The sequence below is a fragment of the Clarias gariepinus genome, chromosome 8 (assembly GCF_024256425.1).
Source record: "Clarias gariepinus isolate MV-2021 ecotype Netherlands chromosome 8, CGAR_prim_01v2, whole genome shotgun sequence".
NCBI classification, from domain to species: domain Eukaryota; kingdom Metazoa; phylum Chordata; class Actinopteri; order Siluriformes; family Clariidae; genus Clarias; species Clarias gariepinus.
Genome location: NC_071107.1, coordinates 20,407,552 through 20,428,642, shown reverse-complemented (window position 1 = coordinate 20,428,642; position 21,091 = coordinate 20,407,552). Strand labels below are relative to the sequence as shown.

The 21,091-nt window shown below is 39.2% G+C and overlaps 1 protein-coding gene across 13 annotated transcripts in view; it reads right to left on the bottom strand.

The window, feature by feature from the left end:
• kcnma1a (potassium large conductance calcium-activated channel, subfamily M, alpha member 1a) overlaps nucleotides 1-21,091 on the bottom strand; it is a 166,486-nt gene that overhangs the window by 113,764 nt on the left and 31,631 nt on the right. Inside the window, exon 1 of one of the 13 annotated variants that reach the window (XM_053501583.1) lies at nucleotides 12,739-12,814. The exons of the other annotated variants lie outside the window; for them this stretch is intronic. The gene's annotated coding sequence lies outside the window, so the exon portion shown is untranslated. Of the gene's footprint in view, nucleotides 1-12,738; nucleotides 12,815-21,091 lie in introns of those variants that run through there. 13 annotated transcript variants of the gene reach the window in all.

Below are 21,091 nucleotides of genomic sequence, written 5' to 3'. Positions count from 1 at the left end.
TGTAGAACAATACTGGAGATTTCAAAATGATAAAAAAAAACATGGAATTATATATATTAGGTAACAACAACAACAGTCGGTTGTTATTTAAAAAGACATGAAGGTCAGCTGTTCTGGAATAGTTCTTGCAAAAACAGTATTGCCAAGTGCATTTGTAAAACCAATCAAGCACTGTGATGAAACTGGGTCTTATGAAGATCTTTCCCGAGAAAGCAAGACTAATGGCAAGGTACACCAATCTACTGTTTCACCAATCTACTGTGTTTGGAGACGCCTGGCCTTTATGGAAGAACAAAATTTCTATGTGGAAACCAGGCTCAGCGCCCCAACTATGCACAACTGTTCCATATTCCATCATGGAACAGCATCAGCGAGGCATCTGATTGGCGGCATGGTTGGGGTCATGGTCCTGCTGCAGAATATATTTGAGACCAATGTCACTAAGAGTTTTCTTCATTGAGAACTTCTACCAGAGTCAACCACAACTACCACTACAGTGCTTGATTGCCCTGACAAACTAACCTGGCCTGAATCGAAAATGAGAAACTCCCTACCAACAATACTGACAAGCTGAAGGCTGCTATCAAAGCTACGTGGTCATCATAATGCCCCAGCAGGGCTACATGCTGATCACCTCCTTGCCATGCCGCAGTGCTGTAATTCATGCCAAAGAATCCAGATCACGTATTGAGTGCATAAATTAAAATAACTTGCAGAAATTGGACTGTTCATTTTTGCAAATTCTTTTTTGATGTTGAAATATTCTAATAAATTGACATACAGGATTTTTGATGTTCATGAGCTACAAGTCTTGGAATATTTCAATTTATATCTGATAAAGCTAGAATATGGGTTTAATTTTCTAAATTAAATTACAAAGAAAATAAATTGTTCCACAATATTCTAATTTATTAAGATGCACTGATTTGTTTGTGTGTATAGCATACAATAAAATATAGTAACTACACAAACAACCCTAAATGAGAAAAGAAGGATGTGTTTTACAAACAACTTTCTAACTCCATGACTCACATGTAAGTTTCTGTAGCCTGATGCACGCAGCACACCTAGCAGAGTGTGGGCCAAACAGTGAACTGCTATGATTCACAACCTCAAAAAGTCATTACAGTATATCGGGCTTACATCAGAAGGATACACAATAACTCCCAGCCAGGTACTGTTGGTGGATGGAAGCACAGCAATTACATATGTTGCACTTAGACCTACAAACTTAACTTGGTCTTTAACGGACATCCTTCAGTAGTGTGTTATTCTGGTAACAAATTCAAAAGATCTTCACTTCACTGAAATTAAACTAACCCTCTGCATACTTCCACAGTCAACTCATGTGAAATCCCAGATCTATGATGGGTTTTTAGGACAATTTATGTCTGAAGATGTGTAATCACCATAATACACACCAAAGAAGTCTGGACAGAAGCTTACACCACAATACAAACCAAAGAATCATAGAGAATATTTGTTTGTCTCTAACCTAGGTCCCTGAGGTCAACACCGAACCCGATATCGACAGGGCTGTATCAGTACATCCCTGATCCCATATCCCACTTTAAAGGGTAATTTAAATAGTCACAAAAACATTACAACTCACCCAGCCACAATTACTGTGATTCCTCCATTCTGCCTGCATGGCCATGCAGAAATTAGTGATCAGGTGTGGAACAAAAACTTGTGGGAGCAGCCGTTTTTGTTGGAGTCGAGGGAAAGTTATTAAGCTGATGGGACAACGGAGTGTGCTTGTTTGTTATCATGGAAGCATAATGAATGTGTTAGATTGCTTGGTCATGAGTTTGCCACATTTGTTTAACTATCTACTGTTTGGAAAAATTTCAATAACTAATTTGCTTTTATATTGAAAAAAAAACCAATAGAATAAGAGCAGGATTTAAACAAATATCACACACACTATAACCGAGAGGCTGTGACTGGAGTCTAATCCACATAACCAGCAACCAAAGAGCTGGCTCAAAGATTATTCATTTGTAAATGGGTTTTTAATAGAATACAAAAACATTAGCTTTCAATTTAAGATTTCTGCCAGACTGAACTGTTGCACAGCACCTCTTGATTGTTCAGTACAGATTTCTTTTGTTGAATTCGTTCTATTAAAAATGCTCTTTCTTCTGCTACCTGCAGAAAAATGTTTTATCCTGTGAGCCAAGTTGCACTAAGTGCATTAATCTCACAGAAGTTAGATAGAACTCAAAGCTATTTCAATGCTGTGCCAAACCACACAGTGCTGTCTCAACGCCGAAACACCAGCAGTGTAGTGAGATACTCTTCAGAATGAGAGAATGCACTATGAACACAGTCCAAGTATTTGTGTTTGGCAAATGCTCAGTAAGCATTAAGAAAGTAAAACAACTTTATAATACACATCAGTGTGACTGATTACCTGAGGCAAAAGCAAAAGCTATCAACAAGAGTTTGTCTTTTAGCAACTGTCCAACAGCAATCCATTTTACTTTGACGTCCCACTCCCATACTGTATGTGCAGGATTAAAAACTATGTAAAGGTAAGTACTGCGCTGCATCCCATGAGTAAAGTACATACTTTAATTCCAGAGTACTGGCAATGCCGTCAAACCTCAAAATTCTTAAAATGACCTCTTCATCATCTGAAAAACACAGTGATCATCTGTAACATTAAACCTATTAACATTAAAACCACCTAGGTTTGGGTTCCCTTGTGCTGCTGGGGCATCTCTGGCCCGCTTAAGGTATGGCTGTGGATCAGACTTGTTTGTCCTGAGCATCCTGTAGACACTATTAGAATGAAATCTTTTCCTGCAGTGTTTCATATATACACAGCAGGCTGTTGTGATCTGGGTGTTCTGGTGCCTTGCTATCGTGGCCAACTTTTCTCACCAAATTATGCTACATTGGCTGTTTGATGGGATCCGACAAGACGAGCTGGTCTTTGATTCCTGTGGGTGTAGATTGGCCTTGGGTGCACAAGATCCTGGCACCAGTTTAATGGTATACTGTATAATTGACAAATTTTATTTACTTCACCTTGTGGTGGTGTTAGCGTTATGGCGGATCAGTGTACAGAAACCTTATTTAAAAAATAAATAAATAAATAAAAAATAAATAAAAAATAAGAATGAATACAGGCTATTGTTGGTTAATAACTCTCAATTAATGCAATAAACTTCAGGTATCTACCTTTTTAAGTGACAATCAGTGGGATTTGACAAAATCAAATACGGGTGCTTAAAGGACCCGAACTGAGCGGTACGTTCCTAGATAATCCGCACATCAAATATCGCCACAGATATGCATTTTTTTTTTCTTGAATGTACTTTTTCCCTAAATCTCAGAGAGGATGCTATATAAATTCTAACAAATCTTGGAATTGTGTCTGTGCATTTGGAAAGACTTCCTCAACCACCCGCTGCCAGAAAACCACAGGATTTCAGCTACATAGCATTTCTATCTCTATGGACATGTCATTTTTCTCAGTAGGTACAAACAACCTGTGGGTAAAAATGTGCATTTGGTTCTGATTCCACAATTATTTCAGCTAGATGAAATACAGCACACGCTGTTATGTTTAAACAAAATTCTACATTTCCTGCAGGAAAGATGAATGAGGAAGTTTTTCATTAACAAACTCAGAAGGCGAGGCACAAGAGCTCTATATAAAAACCTCAGCCAACAAAAAGCATTAGCGCAAGACGACTATGGCACAAGATCCACGCAGTGACACCAGAGTCACAGTTACCGCCTGCAATCTCCAGCATTCAAACAGCGCTCGGACTTCACACTGGTACGCATGTTGCTTGCCAACTGCATGTGGCAGCAGTGTTGCATTTCTGAAGTGCATGTGAGTCAGGTTACAGAGCCACTCCCTGTTCAACGTAGCTCACAGATCGTAATTATTATTAGTAAAGAGATGGTGCTGCTTTTCAGCTGCAGATTTCTTTCTGAAAGACGTCTTATTAGTGATGAGTGATCGGTCACGTTCGGCAACGACATACAGAAACACTAAATAACAACAGGTCAGGTGCATCACGGCACGGTAAGAAATAATTACAGACGACGTGGCTGCTCTAGATGCTACATTTGAGCGATTCTAACTAGCCTCTGCAAATATTCAAACACAAACCATGACCCAGCAAATGGGCTGGCGCTCGATATGCTGCATGGGGATTTTCTGCTGAAATTGGATTATATTCCATAACAACATGCCAAGGAGGCAGCTGGTGTACTGCTAATTAGTTATGTCACAAAAACAGTGTAGATAAACCTAATGCTAAAAATCTGTTCACTGGTTAGTGTTTCTTTATGATGTGCAATAACCGAACCCTTCATTAATTGCATTTTGCTAGCAAAAAAAGATAAGATTAAAATACCCCCCCCGTTTCATCAAAATGACCCTAAAGTGTTGTTTCCGACATGAGTGCAAAACGAACAGTTTTAATTTAGAGCAGACGTCCCTCCTCAGTCATCCCTCGGCATTTCATCGTGTTACACAAGTACCAAGTAGGGCTGGGTGGGGTCTAAATATACTGACCAAGGGGAAAAGGATTTCCACACTCAAGAGATATAAGCTTTAACAAATATATTACCATCAGCTCAACAATAATTGACACTTTTGGTCGGTAGAGTATGAAAAATGTCTTTGTAGTTAATAAACTTAAATGCCCCATATTTCTTTATGCGTGGTGCGTGCGTGTTGATATCTAGCTGAAAAAACCCTTGAATCAGATAATGCATTTTTCATGTCTTTCATGTCATTTTTCATGTCTTTCTATGTCACTCCTCCTCCGAACATGTTGCTTCAGTGTCTATGTAAATGGCCTCCTGATGCGCCACGCCCTTAAAACAGAACAGAAGTGCTGAGCAACAAGTCGAGGGAGGGTATATTTTCATACAAGGTCACGTTAGGTGGGAAAATCTGAATTTGTTTAAGATCCAGCTAATACTATATATATATATTTATATACTATATATTTTTTTTTTTGCATAATAGGTCTGCTTTAGTATAGATCTTTATAATTCAAGTAGATTCTAGATTCCTAGAGAAAATACAATTTAAAAGAATTATTTAAGTTCAGCATGTGTTCTATAAAATCTAGCACGATTTATACTCACTAACAAACTTTTAGCCAAAATTCAATGTCCTATTTTTAAGTCTTTAAAACGCAGTTTATTAGATTAGATTTTGTCATTGTGTAGAGCACATGTACAGAGCCAATGAAATGCAGTTATAGGAGTTTTACACTAAAAAGCACACTTTTTAGAGTTTTACACTAAAAAGCATGCTACCTTTGTAGCCTCTTCAGCTCACAGCTTCTTTTAACTGCCGCTGACTGACTGCTAATCGTTAATATTTATAAAGCAGACTCTCTCATTAATATTTACGATCTTTCTTATAGCCCATTCAATGAAGGGAGAAACAGTTGGCATTAACTCCTAGTTAACTTGGCTAACTTCTCAGTTAGGCTTGATATCAATATACATGTACCTTCAGCGTTGACTTGACGGTAACCTAATAAAACAGTTTTATTTTCAACATGTTTCTGAGTAAAATATTAGGAAACATGAATGCTTTAATTGTATCCGTCCTTATCAGCATCTTATTTTGCCACTGGTAGGTAGTAATGATGAAGATTTTAAATTATTAGAACCATAGCTATGTTTAATATTGAAATAGCGTTTTCATGAGCATACAGTGTGATGAGAACTCAACCTGAGAACTGAGAAAATTAGACTTTGAGGCACTGGAAATAGGTCATGTGGTCTGATGTGAACCCAGATTGACCCCAAACTAGGAGTGATGGGAGTGTCAAGGTAAGAAGAGAAGAACATGAAGTGATGCACTCATGGTGCATAGTGGCCACTGTACGAGCCTCTGAAGACAGTGTTATGATCTGGGATTGCTTTAGGTGGTCAGGTTTAGGCTCAGCAATGTTATGTGGCAATACTGTAAAATAAAGTCAGCTGTAGGCCTCAATGTACTGATGACCAGGTTACCACATCTATGGAGATTTTCCTTCTTTGATGGCACAGGCATGTTCCAGGATTCAAATTGTGACTGAGTGGTTGTGATGCATGAATAATCATTTTCACACATTTACTGGCCACCACATTGTGTGCTGTAATCAAAGCTTGAGGTGACTGAATAAAATCTCAGTGTGCAACATTTTTTTGGCCAGGTGGTGCATCAGATTATCAGGTTAGTCACATTAAAATAAATGCATAAAACCTGTAATAATAAAATAGATCAGATTTTTTTCAGTGCAAACATATAATACCTAATGATTATTAATTTCCTTACAAAACTGCATCCATTTACTTCTGCTCTACCGATGCACTCTACAAACTGTCTGTCCTCAAGCCACATTCGAATTGATGAAGCATATAAAACATAGGCAGCACTAAAAATATTGACATCCTTTATAAGGATTAGTAAAACTGATCATAAAACAATGTTTTCATTATTAAGGAGCTCAATCTCACACTAAATAAATAAATTTCAAGAAACACATCGACTTAACAAAAACTAAAATGCTAAAAAGCATGTCCATTTAAAGAAAACAAACAATGCTGGAAACACTAGAGGAACTCCCAGTGAGGCACTTCTGAGCATCTCATTTAAACTGCTTCACACCAGTCATTGTGCTGCTCAGTCAATAGGCATTCATGTTTACAAATGATTACAGGGCTGCTGCATAAGAAACGCTCCAATCACAATTCCTGACAAGGACATTTACAACTGCAGAAAGTGTCAAAAGAGTATAGATGGATGTAGATGTTCTGCTTTGTGGATAAATCCATAAATTATTTATTGTCCTCTCGCTTTGATGGCTGGACGGTCTAAAGCATTTCGAACAAGAAACAATTTCTGTTTGCCCTGAACAGCTTGCAGAGAAGGGCTCAGGAGCAGCATGCCATGGGATACTCCATCTGCTATTTTTACGCCTGTGATGTCAAAGCCTTTAACCACACTCTGGCCCTTTTCACTATCCAAACAGACAAATGGCCCAGGAGACACTCTCTCTCTCTCCCTCTCTCTTGTGTATCTTCATTAATGAATGGAAAGAATCGAGACTGACCTTGTTTTTCTGACCTTTTTTTTTATTGTTCATCTTGCTAATAAGCTTCTGCCATTTAACCTTCATGTGATGTTTTATTTGACCTTTTTTATTTATTCACACATAATGTGCAAATAGGTAAAGTGGATTGCTTAATTATATTCAAAACATTCTAAAGCCATTTCCTGTTCTCTCCCTGTAGTGCGTGACAACAATACCACGGGGCATAGTGTTCCTCCTGGGCATGTTAGGCCTGCCACATTTTCCGAGCCACTACACATTGCAGCATCACTGAGCATCACAAGAACTACTCGGGGTGCAACCAAGAGTACTTTGTAAAGGAGTGTTTCGTGTTCTCCTCTGCTCAGGAACGAATTACAGTTAATCCTCATGAGATCTGCAACCAAGGGCAGCACACGCCTCAGCCAGGATTTGACACAAATGGTGACACCCACCTCTACACAGGACCATATTCATGCAAAAGTACATGTATGGGGATGAAGCACAAATACACAATCTTAAAAAACAACTGCTGTAAGGAATATAGTCAGGAGCTCCACTAATAAGGAATGGCAAAGAACAGGTCAAATAACCTAGACTGCTTGAACACGACACGTCTTCAGCACAGCTGTTCCAATCTCTTACATTTGCCTCGCTGGGGGTATAACTGCAACTCTATTTTTAACTTCCCCCAGGAAGCCAAGAAATATGTCTAACAAGATCTACACAATCCTAACTTTTTCAACAATTGCTACAGACACCAAAAATCAGAGGAAAGAAAAAACATTATAGATTTCTTAGGGTTTTCTGTACGTCTACTCAAACAGCCAATCTAAATCTTAGACATTTTAAATGTGTAACGAACACACTACAAAACTTTTTTTTTTCTCACTGCGTATAAAGTGCATATTTAGGATTGTGTCAAACTTAACCCCCTCACAGACTCTACAGAGGTTTAGGATCTAAAGGCAAGCCAAGGCCATTATGTAAAGACTGCACAGGTATAGAGGACTGCCTACAGGATGCCATGCCTACTCATGCTGACTCTTATTCATTATCTCGTTCTATTTCTCCAGCTCAATAGCACCACATATGCGATACCATCATTTAAACCAGCATGCTATAAATCTTCACTAGCAAGAGCTTTTAGGTCGACTCTTCTAACACAAAACCCTGCAACGGACTAACAACAATGTGTGGCATTATGAAATAAGCCAAAAGAAAAAAGGGATGTAGGGCAAATCTCCACTCAGGAGCAGTTCTACAACCAAAACTGGCTCTAGGGGGTAAGACTAATGGGAAGAGGACTTTCTGTTTTGGCCAGAGGTAGCATGATGATTTAACAAAAATCTTACTGCACACGCGGCTTATTATAAAACAGTCCCTCATTAATTATTCTCTCTACCACTTATCCTGTTCAGGGTTGCAGGAGGCCTGAAGCCTATCCCTGGGGAACATGGGGCACAAGATGAGCTACACCTTCTGGACAGGGTGCCAGTTCACCACAGGGCACAAGCACGCACAGACTCACTCATACACTACAGGGCAATTTGGGAACGCCAGTTCGCCTATCCTGCATGTCTTTGGGCTGTGGAAGAAAACTGAAGCATGTGGAGGAAACCCAACAAACATGGGTAGAACATGCAAACTCCACGAACTCTCTCTTTCTGTCTCTGTACTTGTATTTACTTGTGGCTTGTTTACTTGTGGCTCCACCCACATGCAGATCCTGACGCCTGCATGCCACCATTACCTGCAAATAGAGTGTCAAGTCAAGTCGCTGCTGCAACACACACTGCTCCAATGTTCCATCAGCTCTTAATTCTGCCTGTCGTATGTGTTGCCGACTGTTATATCCAGCAAGGAATGTCTGAGACATGCTCAAAGTATGGCATAAAGTGTGGTGAGGGGATGCCAGCTACAACGGCCACACAGGCGGCAGGCCAAACTGGATTTCTGTTTTTGTATATGTATTCATTTTGTAGTTTTTATTTATTTTATTTTATTTTTGTGAACTTTGCATTTATATATGCACAAAATATAGCCATGTCAATCCCATTAGAAGTTGAAAATTCCAATAGGAAGGAAAAAGCTGAACTTTATTTAAATATATTCTGTATTAACGCAGGTATCATTTCTTTGGTAATGTAGGTATCCAAATGCATTAAGCAGCATCATTAAGAAAACCAGAGTGCTGAGAATACAAAATGTGATATCAAACGACAAAGCATATTATTCTAAATATGCTGTCAATTTAAAGAGGACATGAAAAATCTACAAGCTATCGCACCAGGTATAAGAAAGACTCATTGTTGTTTTAACCTTCCTCAAAATTCATCAAGTAGTTGCTGAATATTTCGTATGCGGAGCCGCTCTCATCCTGTATCTGTAGAAGGTAAAAAAAAAAAAAAAAAAGTACAGCTGGCATCTTTAATTTCTCCTGCAAGGTAATGTGTTCTGTGACCGCTTTGTGTTGCACTTTATTCGGCTTGCGTTCGGAAGCGTATCTACATACCTGCACCTGTTCCTGAGCCTGAAAAGACCATCTGTTATCCATGCATGCTAATTAATCCACCTACTAAGACAAGCATCAAGTTTAAACACCTTTACCAAAAGAAAACTTTTATAAGTTCCTCTACTTCTCAATAAATACAGGGCAAGTATGATAAAACAGTGTCTTTTCTTTGTTTCTTTGTTAAAGGCATTTTCACCATGGATGGCTCAGGGAAGAGCACTGATGACTCACATTTTCATTGGTTGGAGGTTCACATCTCACCTTCAGTCTGTGCTTGGCGGGTTTTCTTCGGGTATTCTAGTCCTCCCAAAGTCTAAAGACGTGTTGTAGGCCAATTGACGTGAATGTATACATATGTGTGTGTGTGCACCTCTCCTCTATGATGGCATTTCATCCAGAATGTCCCCTGCCTTGTGCCCTGAGTAGAGTCAATGTTTTGGTTCCTGGCGAATTATACAGTCTACATGTCTGGAGAGAGTTTAATTATTTGTCTTAGTAAATAATATGGGTATTCAGAGTTTTAATATACAGTAACCCACAAGTATTTAAAAGATGCTTTCCTTTTTTGTGACATTTCCACCACAGATGTAGTTTCTGTAAACAAGAGAGAACAGGCAGAACTGAAACACAGAGGCGTTCCTTCACTTCCCGCACACGACCCACACCAGAGAACAATGTTACGATCCCTGTATATTAGTGTTAAGCCACAGATGCCTCTATACCTAATTCATAACACTGCATCCATTAAGAGGAGATTTTCAGGCTCAGTGCTCTCAGACAAAACACCCTCACTGCAGAGTGGACAAGGTCAGGTTATAGGCATCTGCCCGCAGTGCTGTAATAATCCTAATGCCTTGTGATGATGAACAGACCACAGTCTTTAATAAGGTCTAGAGTGCTATTTCATACGGTGCTCTACTACTTATGACTAGAGTGTTTTGGCCCTGTTCTCTCGTGTTAACTTCAAACAGGAAAAAAAAAAGATGGCAAGAATCCACCTAACTAAAGAAATAACTTTTACACCCCTATTTCACCTGTTGTTTTCTGCGAGCTTCAGCGAGGAGCGCCAAAATAAATGAAACGTGTTTAATTTTTTCTGCGAGAAGATTGGAAACGCAATCACTACACCAAAACCTGTGGCGGATCCCAATGAACCGTACTTACTGTACGGCCTCCGCACGAAACCGCGCTGACTCGTGGTGAGAGAGGGGTGTTACCAGATATGGTCTCAGCATGCATTTGGTCTCACAGAGCAGAACGATCTGATGGCCTGTTGGATGATGGACAGTTATAAGCATGATTTAAAATGCAGGAAATTAATAAACGAAAGAACTAAAAGATTAAATACCACAATGCTCCCAGATAGACCAGGCAACAAATCATTTTGTTTTGTAGAAATGTGAGAAATCATTGAATTGACTGAGACACAAGGACTATCTGTTTGTCATCCTAACACCCAGTCAACACCTGATACAATATTGAGCATGACTGACTGACTGACTGACTGACTTCCCTCTGTCTAGGATTTTAATTTTGCTTTGTCACACAAACACACACTACGGCTCATGCAAATAGACTTGGGTTAGGCGAAGGCTACATAAACCAAATATTGAGTTTTAAAAAATCAGAGCGGTTCTGGCACAACCTGTTACAGTGTGCTAAGAGAATGATAGGCATCAAAGTTTCTTTTGTAGAAAGACAGATAGACATGACTAGCCACAGGAGGAGTAGCAAACGTTCAACCACAAAGAGACTATTCAAGCTTGAATGTTTTTGACAGAAGCTAGGTGGGTTGGAGAAGTGCAACAATTGCTTTATGATTACTAACAACCAAACTTGAACAATATTAGGATCAAACACACACAAAAAAAGAAAGAATAAAAAAATAGAGGTTCTTGCAGACACTGAATGGTCACAAATTGTTAAAACTGCATGAATCTGTATTTCGCTTATTTTGCACATTCACCCACTTAGTAACCACTAAGCATATCCTGGGATTGAGATGATTACACCTCACGCATGCACGCACGCACACAGACACATTCATAGACCTTGTAAAAATACAAAAGTATGAGGAATAAAGACGAAAACCTGTACACACACACACAGAGACACACACACAGACACACAGACACACACACACACACAGACACACACAGACACACACACACACAGAGACACACAGACACACACAGAGACACACAGAGACACACACAGAGACACAGAGACACACACACAGAGACACAGAGACACAGAGACACACACACAGAGACACAGAGACACACACACACACACAGAGACACACACACACACACAGAGACACACACACACACACAGAGACACACACACACACACAGAGACACACACACACACACACACACACACACACACACACACACACACACACAGAGACAGACACACACACACACACACACAGAGACACACACACACACACACAGAGACACTAGTCATCACTAGCTGGTTTGATAAATACAAAAAGTTTAGTTTTCTCAGTCACTAGAACGACTTGGGTTCGACGTAACAGGACTGGAAAGTCGCAGCATCAAAATGCACCTGATCTGAGTCAACATGGACCAGAATCTCAAAGGAATGTTTTCAACATCTTGTGGAATCCATGTCATGAAGAACTGAGGCTGTTCTGAGAGCAAAAGGAGACCCTATTCAGTACTATTAGAGCATAGCTAATAAAGTGCCAGTGAGTGTACATTTCAAGTCACTGTTTAAAACGTGATTAAATTAGATCCCAATTACAATTTGAGGTTTAATTCTTGATCATGTGAAAATTTTTTGGGTTAAAGAGGGCATTTTAGAGTGTTTATTATACAGTCTTTTGGGATTAGCATCAGATACTGTCAAAAAATCTACATTTAAATACAGCCATGATTGATCTTTAAAAAAACTATTTTTAATGAAATAAAATGAAACTAATAAACTGATATTCAGATTTAGAAAAGGCCCTTCTATGAGAAGCTTTTTTCATTCAGTTTTCTTCTTGGCAAGAGGAACACCCTTTCTCAGAAACAGCTCGAATTAATTCTGCGAACAGGCTTTATCCATGAGGTGTAATGTTCAAAATGTTAATCAACATCACATACAACCACTTTCTCTACAGTGTATAGAAGAACAAAAAGAATTAACTTAGACCAAATGCACAAATGGCTTTAAAGATCTTTTCTTCGCTAGCGAAATGAGATTCCCAGGCTTTTCCGCAGTCTGAAATCTATGTTTCTCAGCTCTTGATGTTATTTTTCCTCCCTTGGGCTCCACCTCAGGTTACTTATTCCCACAGGCGTTCACCAACCTGCAGCATGACTCCATTTTTCTTATTGCTCCAATCAGCTACTTGTCATCTCAAGGGCATACCTTCAAACTGTGGTGTGTGTGTGTTTGGGAAGGGGGGGAGGGGGTTTGCATGCATGCATAAATTGATTCTCATCTTTTGCTGGGCTAGCCTTGTGTTCAGAACTAATTAACTCCCTCCTCAATCAGTCCAAATCTCCTCACCAAGAAGCTCCATCTGCAGTGTAGCTCTGCATCACTGTAGCTCTGCCATGAGCTGCTTATAAACATGCAACAGGGCACACAGAAAACACTCCACACACACATTTAAAGACAAAGAGCACTGAAATGATCGTCACAGAAAGATCAAGTCACAATTTAAAGTTCTTTGTGTACTGCTAGTTACATACCAAGTCCCGCTGACTTAAATAAGCATGAGTAGTTTACTTTATCACCCAGGAGTGTAGTGCTCTTAGACATTAGCCTGATTATTAGATCCAACTCACTTTTACTCTCTCACACACATTAAAAGCCCAATGCAGCACCACTTTTTCTTTAACAGGAATATTACACAGAAATATCTGGATATAAATCAATGGCTCCTTAGACACAAACATTCCTGAGCAAGGTTTTACTTACAGTGTGGGAAAAACACAATTCACTCATAATATTTGCAGAATATGTATAAAGGTGTGGTAGAGATTAACAATTAACACTAACAGTCGAATTTCTGTATAATGTATGGTTTCAAAGATAAGAGTATTTTTTTAGTGGCTAGTACGGAGGAGAATCATCAATTGTTAATCAATATTATCTAGGTGCATCATGATAATATAACATGATAAAACTAATAAACACTATTTATATTGCAGCTCTGTAAGTATGGTTTTATGTTTTATTTTTGGTTAAAATTTTTAAGTTTGTCTAAACAAACCTAGCAAATAATTCACTCATACCACACAGGGTGCCGTGCAGCCTGCCAGGGTTTGAATAGTTTAGAGCACATCACCTGTAGAATTATCATTTTTAAACCTAATTAAAAAAAAAAAAGCCATCAGTGTGGTGATACAGCACATGACTTGCTACACAAGAGAATTGTGAGTATACTTAAATGAATCAATTTTTCATCATCTCTAGTGGTATTTACTAATACAGACTTTAACAATATTGTGTTTTACCAACAAATAGATAAGATAAGATAAGATACGTTTATTCATCCCAGAGTGAGGAAATTTCACAGACTGTTTAAGGTAAAATTAAACTGCCTTAATTTCTATCTGAAGTTTTCTGCTCCTTGTTTCTGTACATTCTTAAACTCTGGTGTGGGGTAATCCCTCAAATGCACCAGATGGGACAGACAGGGGTTAAGATTGCTGTATTATTCCCCTTAAGACGAGCTGGACACCTGTGTCGCAGTCAGCCGCTACCTGAAATGGTAAGAATGATGAAAAGCGAGAAGCATCAAAAAGGGTTTGACCTGGTCCTGTCATTTAAGACATGAGAGGAAAAGCAGAAGCCTTTAACCATCCATTAAGTGTGACCTGTTCTAATCAATGACCAGGTCTATAAGCAGCCCATAAAAAAAGACCTTTAAATTGACCTTTCAGAGATTTTTTTAAATAAAAACAGCCACCAGCAAAAGCAAGCCCCACTCAATAACATTAGACTAAAGGTCTTCAAACAATTATATCTTTAAAGGTGACCTTGGTGCTGATGGACTGTTTTGATTCATGCATAAGAAAGGTGACAGATCATATCTGACGCTGTGCTGGCTTTCAGCTCCTGACTGTCATTTGTCCACTGACTATTTACATTACTCTGCGATTTGGGGTGAAATATTAAAAGATACTCAAGACCTGACTTATGCCTCCGTGATAAGTCGTATTAATAATTCTATATCATCACTAGGTTCAAGTTAGAATTTGGCAGCGTTTGAATATTTCATAAAAGGATGGTTGTATTTTTTTTCAGGCTAATGCTTCTTTCATAGATAGTTCAGAAAGTCTTGTCTTGCACTTGCTACTACAGTATCTTGAATGCAAGCCTGCTGCTGCCTTAGTTACATAGCAATGTTTGAAAGTCACAAGGATAGACACTGATTACATCTAAACTAACAGAACCTTTAGAGGCTGGACTTAATTTCTGAGCGCGGGCCAGCTTTTAGTGCTACTGTGATGATGGCATGTGTTTACAATAGACAGCACTTCCTCAGAGTAACACGACACTGACACTCCCACTGAAATACTCTTTTAAAAATAAAATATCATAATGCTTGACGCCTCTTCCACTAGCCATCCGTCACACCATCACCTCAAAGCATCTCATCCCTTTTTAGTGCCAGCTACGTCGTAAATCAGCCAACTGGGGGATAACGGCTGAATGAAGCCGGCGCACTGGCAAGGCCACAAACACGATAACACTGTGCTCAACTGCAGCTGCTTTGATTACCGCTACTTCACGGCAGATACCATGCTTTCACATCTGACAGACACACTCACTAAAAACCAAGGTTTATATGCTGTTATGAACAAAGAACACAACTGAAAACACAAATCAGACAGATTGCTGCTATAAAATGGAAGGAGATAAAGCCTTATGATTAATCCTACTTGGTATGCATGTTATTTTTACTTTATCAAAATAAATTAATATATATATATATATATATATATATATATATATATATATATATATATATATATTGTAAACGTGAGATTCTGGTAATTAGGGTATTGTGGTTTACGAGCATTTATATTAAACGCTTTCAGTTAAAGACCCTCCTGCGTCACAAAGGTATCATTAAATCTTGCACTAGAAAATGAATGCAGGAAACAGCCAGGTTGTTCGTTAATCCAAATATTCTAAAGTCATTGCCAATATGTTAACGTAAATATTGATCTAGGGTAGCATTCCAGTCGAAACAGGGAACTACTCCTTGTCTCCACCACATTGTTTTTCCCCTGAATCAGTGGGTAGAATAAAAAACTAATAGTTGAAGATAAATAAAGACTAGTGAGTGCTGTTTTAGCTGTACTGTAGATATACTGTAGTTTGTTCTGCGGACTAGAACACAGCTGTTTCCAAAGACAGATGTACAGTACACATAATAGGGATGGGGATCACTACCCGACATAATACCTAGGTGCCGATTTGATCAATTTTGCGATTCTGTATCACGATTTTATAAATATCCCAATTTGAGAGTATGTTTTATTTTAAGATTTTGTTACAATTTTATGACCTTGAACCTTTGAAAATGTTTATACTTAAGCTTCATTGTTACTTATACACAAAGGGGAGCATTTAAACAAACTAACCTTAAAAACAAGAGTTTACCATTTATCTTGAACTTACATTAAAAGCAAAAATCTCCATTATCCTTCATAAGTTGTTGTTGTTGTTGGTCTTTCAGTTGGCCCTTCCTGACGCAACCCTTCCATTTAATCCGGGCTTGGGACTGGCACTGCATTCAGTGGCTGGGGTTTGGGCACTGGCTGGGAATCGAACCCAGGCCTTCCGCATGGCAGGCGAAACACCTACCACTGAGCCATCAGTGCCCTCATTATCCTTCATAAGTATTATTTTTAAACAAACTTTAAAGCAAATAATTATCTCCTACCACATGGGATGCCAGTGTGGGGATAGTGTAGAGTACACCACCTGTAGGATTATGAAATAATTGTGACGTTTTTGAGTGTGTTGAGTAATTGTAAGCATGCTGCCGTGCACAGCTCCTAACACAACCGTGCATGGCTTCAAATGTGTGTGTTTCGAGACTGGTCTAAGAGTGTACACTCACCTAAAGGATTATTAGGAACCCCATACTAATACGGTGTTTGACCCCCTTTCACCTTCAGAACTGCCTTAATTCGACGTGGCATTGATTCAACAAGGTGCTGAAAGCATTCTTTAGAAATGTTGGACCATATTGATAGGATAGCATCTTGCAGTTGATGGAGATTTGTGGGATGCACATCCAGGGCACGAAGCTCCCGTTCCACCACATCCCAAAGATGCTCTATTGGGTTGAGATCTGGTGACTGTGGGGGCCATTTTAGTACAATGAACTCATTGTCATGTTCAAGAAACCAGTTTGAAATGATTCGAGCTTTGTGACATGGTGCATTATCCTGCCGGAAGTAGCCATCAGAGGATGGGTACATGGTGGTCATAAAGGGATGGACATGGTCGGAAACAATGCTCAGGTAGCCTGTGGCATTTAAACGATGCCCAATTGGCACTAAGGGGCCTAAAGTGTGCCAAGAAAACATCCCCCACACCATTACACCACCACCAGCAGCCTGCACAGCGGTAACAAGGCATGATGGATCCATGTTCTCATTCTGTTTATGCCAAATTCTGACTCTACCATTTAAACGTCTTAACAGAAATCGAGACTCATCAGACCAGGCAACATTTTTCCAGTCTTCAACTGTCCAATTTTGGTGAGCTCGTGCAAATTGTAAACTCTTTTTCCTATTTGTAGTGGAGATGAGTGGTACCCGGTGGGGTCTTCTGCTGTTGTAGCCCATCCGCCTCAAGGTTGTGCGTGTTGTGGCTTCACAAATGCTTTGCTGCACACCTCAGTTGTAATGAGTGGTTATTTTAGTCAAAGTTGCTCTTCTATCAGCTTGAATCAGTCGGCCCATTCTCCTCTGAACTCTAGCATCAACAAGGCATTTTTGCCCACAGGACTGCCGCATACTGGATGTTTTTCCCTTTTCACACCATTCTTTGTAAACCCTAGAAATGGTTGTGCATGAAAATCCCAGTAACTGAGCAGATTGTGAAATACTCAGACCGGCCTGTCTGGCACCAACAACCATGCCACGCTCAAAATTGTTTAAATCACCTTTCTTACCCATTCTGACATTCAGTTTGGAGTTCAGGAGATTGTCTTGACCAGGACCACACCCCTAAATGCAATGAAGCAACTGCCATGTGATTGGTTGATTAGGTAATTGCATTAATGAGAAATTAAACAGGTGTTCATAATAATCCTTTAGGTGTATAATGAGCATGTTTCGAGACTAATTCACTCACAGAGTTTAAATAAAAAGTCGAATTGTTCAACTTTTGATAAAATAATGGCATAAAAATGTGTTTCTGTTGCACCACTTAGGAGCTCGTGCACTCAGAATCAATCATGTGCAGTGCGATCAGTCATGGCTAATCAAGCCGAAAAACATCCAATTCCTGTCAATGGCTGATCGATCGGTGCATCTTTATTATAAATGTAATAAAGCATTTACACATTGACTTTGTCAATGTGTTAACGAGTCAATGTGGTGATACTGATCTCTAATCCCCAAGCCTCTATTAATTTGCCCACTATACACGTGTCTAGGTGCTAGAAGATGAGATGCTGTAGCAGTACAGGTGAAAGGTCATTGCTCTAAGGGCAGTAGTAGAGTGCAAATCCAACAGGCAGACCTCCTTCATCAGCCCTCCTCAGACCCATCAGTTCATTTTCACTCTCTCCACTCACTGTAATCATACACGTAGTGTAAGCAGCTCCCTAAAGCAACAGCTTCATTTGGCAGACACAAACACAACTCACCTGTCAACCTTTTATGACCCCAAAGCATGTTCTCATGACCTTTAATCTAATGGTGTCACTTAGCCTGACTTTTAATGTTTCCATCTGTGCATCTGCAGCTTCCTCTAGCAAGAGACAGTTACTAACTGTGACGGGGTTAAAAGTTACCACTAAAAGTATAACGGTCTGTTGTTCATACTACAGTTAGATGTCAATTTTTTTTATCTGTACCTGCACAATACGTTTTCTAATAAACTTAAGTTTTAAATAAAAAAAAGTAAACCTGGATAATACATTTATTAAAGCTGAATGAATAGACAGATTTCACTCTCGTTTATCAGCAGGAAGTCTCTAGCTTGATATGAAGCTTATGGGACAACAGAAGCTTCACATCAAGCAAGAGACAAATTCACAGATTTAATCATCAGAAACACAGGCGTAGTGACTTAATGAGATATAAACTTAGGACGAAAGTAGGAAGTAACAAACCTGTAAGATATTTTCTGTGTTTAGAACTCGGCATTAAAAGGTCAGGACTAAGCATTTTAAAAATTAAAAATTCAGATTTCTGTGAAACTGCTTTGTGACTCTGTCTATTATGAATAACTTTACATACCAGTATAAAAATAACAACAAAATAAATTATCTGCTAATTAGATAATTTCATAGTTCTTTAACTGGCAGGAAAGGGTTCAAGGGAAAGAAAAGATTTTAAAATATAAAAATTATATTCTAAAATGTAGCTAGCTTAGTTATTTAGTTATTTAATTGCAAATTAATTATGCATAAACTCTGACACACATTGTGGGCTAAAAACCTAGAATTATTTAAAATGTTTTGGAGTTATGAATGAATAAATAAATAAATAAGATGAATAAAAGCCAACCCAAGACTTGTGGCTGCCAGAGAGCACTGTGGGAGATGTTTGTGACATCAGATCTAAAGGTCCACATATCTGAACACTGTAATGACAAATCTCGTTGTATTCACGTGTGTAATCTTCGCCGTGACCCATACTACCATTCTGAGCAGGAAGAACCCAGTTGATTCCATAGACCGTATAAGAACTGGACAAACCCTCAATGACATCCCCTGTGGGTTCATCCGGTTCTTTTTAATGGACTGAGAGCAGTTTTGAAGCTCAGCTGTGGGAGTTCCGGTCATCACCATTTTGGACAGAGCAGACCCACCTTAACCCCCTGGTTAATCCATAAATGGGCATATGGGAGGAACTTTGCTACTAACCATAATATTGCTATCGTCACTTTGCATTAAATTACTAAATTTCATCACCCATATCCTACATGTCGTCCTGCGTCAACTCAATGATTCTAGTTAACTGGTTGACTGAAATGATGCAGAGCAGACAGCTAGTGGTTTGACAACCGTGATTAGTTCCCCCCTTGTACAGCTGGCATGAATATGAAATCTAGCTTTTCAGATCAAGAACATTTTTTTCTATCAGGCTGTATGAATGTTTACTTCTGTAAAGACTGACTCAATTTGGGAAGCAGACCCCAGTGGACATTTGAGGAACTGCACACTTTGGCACTCACTCTTTGGATACATTTTTCAGAGCCAGAGGTTGCACATGTAACAGTGAATATAAATTGCACCAGTCTGCCGATCCCCCCAACTTTCCCCCCAACCGAGCAACAGCTACCCAGAAGGGAGAATGCAAAGGCCTTGCCTGGGCTCACAGATTGTCCATTATAGGGTCTAGAGTTGAGGTGTGATAAATGTGGGCATGCAATCTTGCCACCACTTCCCCAGCCGGCCAGAGATGGCTGTAGCGTCATCGGGATTTGAGCTTGTGATCTCCAGATGACAGGGCAAATGCTTTTCTGTTACCCCGCTTAGGAAACGCCAGCTTATAGGCTTTAACGCTGCTGAATCAAACATGGGCTGTCCATGTCCGTTTGTTTTTCTCTTCAATGCAGAGACTATTTAAAAAAGTAAAAATACTACAAATACTACGCCAAAAAAGGGTCATGTCAAAATACATTACAGAATGAAATGACAGTAAAATTTCTATGAGAAATTTTAACAGTGAACCACACAGTTCGTCTCACACCCACACACACAGGAGTTCATGCTGATACCACTGGCCAACAACAAACAAAGCAAGCAGCACACAAGGAGAACGACCCTTTTGTAACTCAACAAAAATATACTTATGATTATGATTTCTGGTGGTTGCACAGATTTACTGTATTTAAAAATATACATAAAGTCACATACTCTACACATCTACATTTCTCTGTCTCTTGGCCTGATAAGAGGAATCGAGACTGACAGAAAAGAGCAGCGTTTTAAGCTTCAGGTGGTAAATTTTGGCCTGCAGGCATTGTCTAAAAGAGGTTAAGCTCTGCCTTTCTTCATTAGCGTGAGCCAATCTCCACTGCTAATCCCGCACTAAAAGGCTACGAGGTTATGAGACTGCGGTGGTACACAGACCACATTTTCCTGCCTTAGTTAACAGAGCATTAATCAATACTTAGTGAGCGTTCAGTCACACTCATTTATTTTAATAAAAACTTGGAAGATTTTCAAAGACCAATGAAAGGCATAAAAACCCACATATTGTCCTAAAACCATGCTCTGGGGAAACCATCTAGAATATCATCTTATTGTTTAAGAGGAACCCATCCAGTATGTAATGGTCATTTAAAA